General features: G+C 35.6%; 1 long non-coding RNA gene across 1 annotated transcript; it reads left to right on the top strand.

The window, feature by feature from the left end:
* Positions 1-1,282: 1,282 nt before the first annotated feature.
* LOC138700024 (uncharacterized) lies at positions 1,283-9,565 on the top strand. Its single transcript, XR_011332145.1, has 3 exons — positions 1,283-1,429; positions 5,512-5,707; positions 9,119-9,565. It is a non-coding gene; the product is annotated as an uncharacterized lncRNA (long non-coding RNA).
* Positions 9,566-9,942: the final 377 nt, after the last annotated feature.

The following is a 9,942-nucleotide window of genomic DNA, read 5'->3' on the forward strand; positions in this document are numbered from 1 at the left end:
CTCATCATCGCAGATCTTTCTCCTAGCAGTCCACAAAATATGTTACACATTCGTTGTCGTGTTCTTTTGGAAAAATTAACACCTTTCTTCCATTATTGAAATATTAAATGCATGAAGTTAATTTATTATTTTAATGAAGTATATTAAATTCCACCATAAACTCGAAGATACCTGCAAGAAATAAGTTAATATAGTTTTTGTTTGTGCAAAACGAACTGAAAAATACTATAATAGCTTCACTCATTCAAGGTTATAGCGATAATTAACTATGAAACTAATAAATATTAATTTGCATTTCCCTTTACAACAATAATAATGGAAATATGAATTAATGGAGTAACTTACGTGTACCGGTACTTGTAGTGTAGGCTTACGTAGTTAACAAAGTGGGATGAGGTTAAGCAATAATAATCACAACAGAATTGGAAATAAAACGTGATCAATAAATTTTATTGTAACAGACTTTTTCTACGTCTCTAGTAAACAACAAATAAAAATAACAACAAAATTAACAACTATAATTAAAAACATGTCCTTTGAAAAAAAAAAGTAAGCCTAAGCAATAATATCCCACCAGAATTGAAAATAAAACGTGATCAATATATTTCATTAAAACAAACTTAATTTTTTTCTACATCTTTAGTAAAATAACACATAAAAATAACAAAATTAATAGCTACAATTAAAAATATATCCTCTGAAAAAAAAGAAGACCTAACCTTTATTTCTCTGGAAATTTAGCAACCTAAGTGACAGAACTTTAACCGGTATCTAATGTCGTTTCGGTTAGACTGAAACATTTCATTGTGAAATTTAGGGATATAATGTATTCTAACAGTCACAAAGAATTTCAAAATTAATAGTTTTGTTTCTGCACAGCATTTTTGTGGAAACCCTGGAACCTTTCTGAATGTTTTGGAAATCGGAAAAAGGATAACTCTGGCCTCTTTCTCTTACTGTTGCCACAATTTATATCACTACATACGTCTCCTCCTTGTCCCATATTATTATTATTCCAATTATTATATTTTAGCCATTAACATTTTCATTACAACCAATAACGAACATTTCACAAGCATCAATGTGAAATACGCAACGAGCTAGCACTCGATAGAAATACGACACAGTCCAAAGTCGACCATGGGCAGTCTATTGTTTCTAGTTGCTAACCGTTTGGAGCGCTTTATCACGAGATTTGCAAAAAGCACCTCAAGCTTCGCGACTGTATATAGTAGACTGTGATATAGCACACCAACGGCAGTTACTTGCTGCGCTCTAGCGTCGAAATTGGACAACAATACTCCACGCGAAACATAATGTTAAGAAGGACGAATGAGCAAGCAGTTACGCAGCCATAAGATGCGATACAACAGGCAGTGGGCGGATTGGCGGGTCATTCATTAATCACTTCTTATTGTGTTGGACTCAGGTAAAACATAAGTTCTGTTGCGAGTGTCGGTTGTTTGCAGAGAAGTACGGTTGTATCTTTATCGTTGCTCTGTAATCAGTTGTGATTAACTTTTTTTTTGTGTTTCGTTTGTATTCAGTGTCCTGAGGTAGTTTCCTTCCCACTTTGCTTCCACACCTTCAGTAGTTTCCTCTGTAATACCAACATATCTTTGGTGGAATTACGAAAGTTTCACGCTAATGTACACTCAGGCTATGCCTTGCATCCTAGATCATGGCTTGCATGTACGAATCTGTGACAGGTTAGATTAGGTTAGTCTTTTATAATGCCATGCATATACGAATCTCTGCAGGATTTTTATTGTGGCTACTGATGATACGATCGCCAAACATCTGCGTAATTTATTGTTTTGCAGGGATAAAGATGTGGGGTGGAGCGCCCTCTTGCATGAAGATTGTTTTCCATATCATGATTCCTCAGTCTAGGGATGACGAAGTTCTGTAATATGCTGTAGTAGCGCTCCCAGTTTATTGTAAGTCTGTCTTATTCCATTATTGTCCACACCTGTGAAGTAGCGATTAGCGCGTCTGGCCGGGAAACCAGGTGGCCCGGGTTCGATTCCCGGTCGGGGCAATATGAGCAAATGCTGGGTAACTTACGGTGCTGGACCGCGGACTCATTTCACCGGCATTATCACCTTCATCTCATTCAGACGCTAAGTAACCTAAGAAGTTGATAAAAGCGTCGTAAAGTAACCTACTAAAAAAATTGATGGTGGAGTTAACACGGGTAATTATTGAGGTTCGTTTTCCGACCAAAGTCATCATTAGGCACTTTCTAACAATGTGGCATCAGCGATCTCCAGAGTTCAATCCGGTCGCCTTTTGGTTGTGGGATTACCTTAAAGAACGAGTTTTCCTGACACATCCAACAACCCTACTCCAACTGAAAGATGCCATCTCGCAAGAAATTGCCAATATTCCAAGACATTATCTGCAAAATGCTGTGTATGGTGTCGCAGACAGAATGCTGTACGTTGAACAAGAGATAGGCGGACATCTTCCCAATGTTTTGTAAACCCTGTTGTTTGGCCAACACTGTGATGTTTTTTTTCTCAAATATTACCGTATTTGCTCACGTAATTAGCGCACTTTTTAATTAACTTTGGCCACTGAAAAATTGGGGTGCGTAAAATATGCGGATTTTTCAAATAAGAGGTCCTGTTCTGAGTTTATCTCAATTAGTATATGTATAGGTAAGTATTTACGGTAGGACTAATTTTATATACTGGTAACTTGTCTCTACCAAGGACAAGCATTGTTAAAGTAGCGGGACTTTGGGGTTTCTTTCTGAAGCAGGTGCTTCAGTTTCTGGTGAATGACCTACGATGGACTGTAGGGAAGGAAAATCCCTACTACACTGAAAAAAAATATGTACATAATCCCTACTAAACTGAAAAAAATATGTACGTAAAATGTGTGCTCAAAATACGCGGGAGCGCAAATTACGCGAGCAAATACGGTATAATATTTGTAGCAATTTAATGTTTGAACTGACTTTTGAAATACCCTATACTTATAAGAATAAAGGGTCCTTTTCTGTGTATATAAAATTTACTGAATATCCATCCACTTACATTGAGAAAGACACTATTTGAGAACAATATCCCAAATATACACATTATGAAACCTGCTGGTAGAAATAAATATGAAATCCGTTTCAGTAGGCCTAATTATCACAATGCTAATCGACTTGTACTCTCGGCCAACTAGTCACTCATAACGAGTGCACCTCAGCACATGTGTGGACTTCGGTCCTACGTTCATAGACATCTATGACGTAGTGCAGAGGGCCGCCACTAGAGGGAATCCAAGAGTTGGAGCTTAATCTGAGACGATTCTGTCCGACGCCGGGGTGGTATCCGGTGTGGCTTAGTGGATAAAGCATCAGCATGTAGAGCTAAAAACCCAGGTTCAAATCCCGGCGCCGGAGAGAATTTTTCTCCGTTCCATTACTCTTTCATTGTACTCTCAGATTTTGACACTAAATTTAAATGTATTACTTTTATTCCTTCTTACCACATTTATAATAAAGGTATATTGAAAAATATTTCAGTGGATGAAATTGTTAATTGTGATAGCTGTAATGACGGTGTGAAAATTACTCATGCATACAGATTCAATAGAAAAACTACAAATGATAAAGAGAAAACAGAGTGGACTTCGTCAACTATAGTTTTAGTTACTTTCATTCTCAATTGTTACCCAAAGAACTTAAATTATTTCATACTATTATTCCAATCCAGAACTCTGATTCCAGACTGTTAATGCTTTTCACTGATTTTCCTTTGTAAGTGAGATGGTACACTGTTAAAGTTTTGGTGGTTATGTGCTTCAGTTCCCAATTTCGCCGCTAGGAGCGCTGTAGCTACTGAATATGTGAAATGGCTTTGCTACAGGAAAAGGCAGTGTGTGTCCTGTACAAATTTCACGAAAGGATCCCCACAAAGGGAGTATGTTTGAATTTCAGGAGAAGAACTGAGCAAGAAATGCGGGTTTTCCCCCCCACTCTTAACCCCCGACACGGGATCGGTCGGCCAATGACTGAGCCTTGTTTATCCCAGTCGACCAATGATACCGTCCCATCCACCTGCTCCTTCAGAAGCACTGAGTTACTAGCTTACCCTCTCCTCCCCTCACAGGGATCCTTTCGTGAAATTTGTACAATATATACTGTGCCTTTTCCTGTAGCGAAGCCATTTCACATATTCAATAGCTACAGTGGTCCTAGCGGCGGAATTGGGAACTGAAGCACATAGCCACCAAAACTATGAGAGTGCACCATCCCACTTACAAAGGAAAATAAAAAATCAGTGATATCAGTGGAAAACAACAGTGTGAAATCAGGGTCACTTCCACATTCCATACTCTGTAGTTATGAGTATACAGGGTATTTCAAAAAGGAGTTTACTACTTTACAAGCCAATAGAAATTTATTCACATATCTTACAGAAATGGTTAAGGTGTCATTTTAAAGGATAATACATCAAGTTTCTACTAAGCAGTTATTTTGATTTGATGGGACTACAGTTTGTGACATGGCAGAAATCTAAACTATAGTCAATTATATTATAGTAGATTGGAGTCATTTGTACAACTGCGATACTAATTCGATTTCTCAGCTCAGCGAGATGGACAGATAAAAGAGGAAAAAAAACTCGATCTTTGATGAACTCCCACAAGAAAAAGTCGAGGGTGGGTCAGATCTGGTGAGTGAGGTGGCCATCGAATTGGTCCTGCATGACCAATCCAACGACCTGGAAAACGCCGATCAAGTAGTTCACGAATCTCGAAGTAGTAGAGAGGTGGTGCGCCATCTTGTTGGTATTGAATGCGTCCATCTTGGTCATCTTCGTTAATCTGTGGAATGAGGAAATTTTCGAGCATATCTTGATACATTATAACTTACCGTCTATGGTGAATTTCGTACTATGACACTATATGAGTCAAACTTGATGTATTGTCCTTTAAAATGACACCTGAACTGATTTTGTAAGATATGTGAATAAATTTCTATAAGCTTCTAAAGTTGTAAAGTCCTTTTTGAAACAGGCTGTATTATCCAGCAGAGAACTTTTGAAATGGATGTCACATTGCTGCCTATATCTGGAAAGAAAAATAGACAGTCAGTGAAGATTGTTTGGTTTTAGATTTTCGTATGCCTTGCATATATAATACGTTTTTTTGATAGGTGGGTTGGTATTGAGATAGAAAGCGAGTTTTCGTAAGGTCGAGGATCAGTGACAGGTTAAGTATGGTTCAAGCTTTTGGTATGCCTTGCATATTTGCTTTTTGATAGGTAGATAGGTTTTCCCTGGACCTGGACGTTTTTGCTCAGTAAGTACTACTAATAACACTCTCTTTCCGCATAATGCAAAATTATGGTACTACTGGGTTATGTTATTGTCTGTGGAAATGATGCATGGGTATGTAAGAATCGAAGGTATTTGGTGTGGGGTTAGCTAAGTGGATTTACAGCTTTCGCAGTGATCACATTGTGTCCCTAGAATGATGTACTTCAGTTTGTATTCTTTCTTATTCTAGCAGAAACTTTTAATCAATTAGGGCTATGGATGGAAGCAATTTTGAACTTCTCAGGCATCAAGCCCAGTATGTGGATAAGCAAATGGAAAATTTGGAATTAAAACTGGCTTATCCTTCAAGAATTTATCAAAGCAGCAAGACTATACATACATTAAATTTATTGGATGAAGTTGTCTCGGAGGTTAATGAACTTACGGTAAGTGACTAATAGAGAGGTATAATTAAACACGAAGATTTCAGATAGTTTTGGAACAGAAAGCAGTAAGGTAATATATTTACCATGTTGACTTGCCAGCGAAAGTTTGTTACATTTACTTTTCTACTAAGTAATATAACAAGTTTGGCTATTAATAATATTGAGATCCTAACATTGCATTCTTGATTTGAACAGTGCCAGTCACAACATAGCCTAGTTAACTGCAGACCATATAAAAATATTATTTTCTCTGTTGCTGAAGAACAATTAAGGATCTCTCCAGAAAAAGGATGTAACATCAAATTATTGAAATATGTGATTTTGGTGGAAAAAGTAATTTCGAAGCATTTATTTGTAACAAATTATTGCATTCAATAGCTGAATAAACTTGTATCCTTGATTAGTCAAATGGTTGAGCTAGTAAATATAGGCCTAATGAAATATACTCGTGAAATTATTTTCCTTCCTCCTGAGACATGAATTAACTTATAGTTTTGTTGGTTACACCCTTATTTTGGGGAGGTCTTCAATTGATGACTCTATTTTATAATTCTCTGCAAAAACTATAAAAGACACAATTTTCTTTTGCTTCACTGACTTGTGATTTATATAATGATAAACATGTGGTTTTAGTTTGCAGCCATAAATATTTTCAACATAAAGATCATTTGATATTCTAATGTGCTGTTGTAGCCTTCCCCCTCCACCATTTGTTACCAATATAACACTCGAGAGGTCCTGGACCTCTAGCATGTTGGTAATTACTAATTAGTAACAAGTAGCAGTGGAGGGGGGGGGGCGGCAGTGGCTACAGCATATAAGTAAGTATCGAGTGATCTTTATATTGAAAATATTTGTATCTACAAACTAAAATCACGTGTTTTATCACTATATAAATCTCCTAGAAGCCAGTAAAGCAGAAGAAAATTGTGCCTTCTTTAGTGTAGCTTTCTGGAGCATTACGAGTGCTACCTTACAGAAATGAATAGTTTCAAATGCAATTTTGTATTTGTGAATATGATTTACCTTTAGCCTGCTGTTGGGTGGCAGTCCCTGCTGCTGTAGTCATGAACTAACAACACGACCCATTTATTTTCGCAAATTCGAACAGTATGAGAATTTTTGTGATCATATACAATACTGTACATAAATCGACTATATAGTACAATTCAAATTATGGGGTTTTTTGTTTTAAGCATTTTGCTTTTTTTTTCCTATGAATGTTTGGTTAGTTCTCCAAGAAAAGGTTATTTTATCTAACCTAATGGAACGAGGCTGTTATAGAGGAGTGACAATATGGAACAGGTGGTAGGAGGAAAACAGCTAAGCGACCTTTCCTTGGAAATAACTGCTAGCTTAATAAAGCTTATGTCGGTGCTTAGCAACTTGCTGACAATTCTCATTCTATCTTTTATTGCACTTATGACTGCACTCAATATATTCTAATACTTCCATTTGAGCGTCTTAACATTGGCCTCTACTGATTCTTCACATGGCAAGTTATGCATAAATGTTTCTGTTAAAAAAAAATTATAATATTTGATTGACAGATGGTAGAGGTATTACACATATATACATTGTTTACATACTGAGTGAATAGATAGTACAAAAACTGTAATGTGGTGACCTGTCAGTGAGGCTGCTTTACAGACTCCGATTATGCAACTTACTATTGGTCATAATATTGTCGGTTTACAAGCAAAACATGTTAAATCAAAAATATTACTTCTGAGAAAAAGATGTTTGAATATTCTTGACAAAACAGAATCCTCAGAATATTATTTTCAGCAAGTTGTTTCTCTTTATGTGTATTTAATGTAATACCTGTGTACTTTCAAATAGTTAAATAAATACATTATGTACATCTGCCATCTGAAGTTAAGGGCTGCTAAACCTTGTAATATTTCAAATCCAAGTTAGAAAATTATCTTATGACAAGTTGGCAAACTAACTTACTGTTATGACAAGTGTTGTTGTATTGCATGTTTCCACGTATTCACTACATTTTTTATATTCTAGTGATATTTATTTCATTTTATCTGTTTTGTTTCATCATATTTCCCGATAATGGTATGTCTGTCATGTGATAACTTGAGCTACTTATCATAATTTTTTTTTGCTGTGTTTGGTGGTACCTAATAAATATTGTGTTCATTATATGTGTTGTACTTTGTTTTTGGTTATTATTATTATTATTATTATTATTATTATTATTATCTCATATTTTGTATGTCTCATTTATTTTGACTTACTGTTCACATTTTATTATGCCTTTTCCTTTTTTTTTTTTTTACATGTTTTATATTATGTCTCAGTTCTACGACTTGCTGTTTATTCTCTATTATGATTACCTAGTTCAGTTTTTCTTTTATGCTGTATTTTGTAAATTCGTAGTGTTAGAGAAGGCTGTATGACCTTAACTCTGTCATTATTATTATTATTATTATTATTATTATTATTATTATCATCATCATCATCATCATCATCATCATTTACCCTTTTTCTCAGAAGCTATATTTTTGACTTAACATCTTTCGCTTGTAAACCGACGATATATTAGTGGTTAACTTGAGAAGATAGGAATCGAGGAGTGCCACATATTCCTATCATTGAATATTGTACAGTATGAAACTTATCATTGAATATTGTACAGTACGAAACTCATCCAGAGAATAGTCGGGTATATGTGTTGTCACGGAATCCTGTTGAGAAAAGGCAAAGCATGCTCCCTGTTCAGTAGGATTCTGCAACAGCACATAAGAGCTGACTATTCTATGGACGAACTTCATAGAGTACTCGAGCATAGAATTTTATCAATAGGAATGTGTGATCCACTCGATTCCCTGACCAGAACTCTAAAAGACTAATAAAAAAATAAACCATATAATCTGGAAAAACAATGTCTCTGTTTCTCAGTTGTAACTGGAGCAAGTGATCCGTCACTTTTTAAACATGTGTAACATATGTTTGGAACAAGAAGGCAGACAGTGTTAGCATCTTCTTTCGAAATTTGGGTGAATAAATGATGTTTGAACTGCTTATATTTACATTCATGAATTTGTGGTGTGCCGAAGTACTGATACTATGCTGCTTATCACTGATAGCAAGTTGTCTATGTAACTGGAATCTGTGATTAACTCGACCAAGAGCCAGATTGTCACATTGCAGTTTCTTTACAATGCGTTCACCCAGTAAGCATATACAGTGTATACATTTTATTTTTCCACACTCGCATGTATGCAGCACACTGCAGTGTCTGCTTTACATCCACGAGCATGGAAAGATTAAATGTATACACTATATATATTACGCATGCGCGTATTGGTTGCTTGTACGATGATATATATGGAAATTGATATGTATTACTGTATGTAATTGTATTTGTCTCATCAATTCTTTTTAATTTTACAGGAAATCATAGCTGAAGAAAAGGATGTGTTACAAAATAACTTTGATCAGATGGAGAACTTTCTAGATGAAGTTAAAAAGAATGCTACAGAGCTTGTGAACGAACTTAGAAACCTAGAAGACAATTTGAAGCCTTATGGATACACCCCAATGGATGAAAATTCGGTAGATGAGCATACATCTAGTAATGAGGAAAACGGCTCTACAGGTTGTGAAGAACAACTTGAGGAACTTTCAATTAATCATACACCTCATTCACAGCATAACACATTTAAACAACAGTATTAATTGACTTTATTATCTTCAAAGGTTCTGAATGACATTTTTAATGTGTATGAGAGATTATTTTAATAATATTCATTTGTATTTTGTCATAAGCATACATACAGGTATCACTGTTATTAGACTTTATGTATTGTAATTCACACGTAAATAAAATTTTAGAATATATTTTATTTTTATTTATTTAATGCAGGGCTGTAGAGTTTATCTTTAGCCGTGATAATGGCAACATGCAATAGTGTGAGATAAGGAAACAAATAAACAGTGAGAAGAGTACAAAAATAGATCTCAGCAAGAATAATGGAATATATTTATATTTGGATGGCCATCATCTTCTCTCTTGCTTCCCAGTACTTCTCTACCAGTGTTGTGGAGGACAGATTGGGACAATCCATTAGATGGTCTGAGTCCATTACAATGTTCTGGTTGCAGATTGGGCAGTTAGGATTCTGGAGTAAACCAATGTGGCATAGATGTTTACCCAAGCAATCGTGTCCAGTTGCTAATCGGAATTTGGCAACTGCTTGTCTCCTTGGCCAATCTGG

Source organism: Periplaneta americana, chromosome 5 (genome assembly GCF_040183065.1).
Source record: "Periplaneta americana isolate PAMFEO1 chromosome 5, P.americana_PAMFEO1_priV1, whole genome shotgun sequence".
In the NCBI taxonomy this organism is placed as follows: Eukaryota; Metazoa; Arthropoda; class Insecta; order Blattodea; family Blattidae; genus Periplaneta; species Periplaneta americana.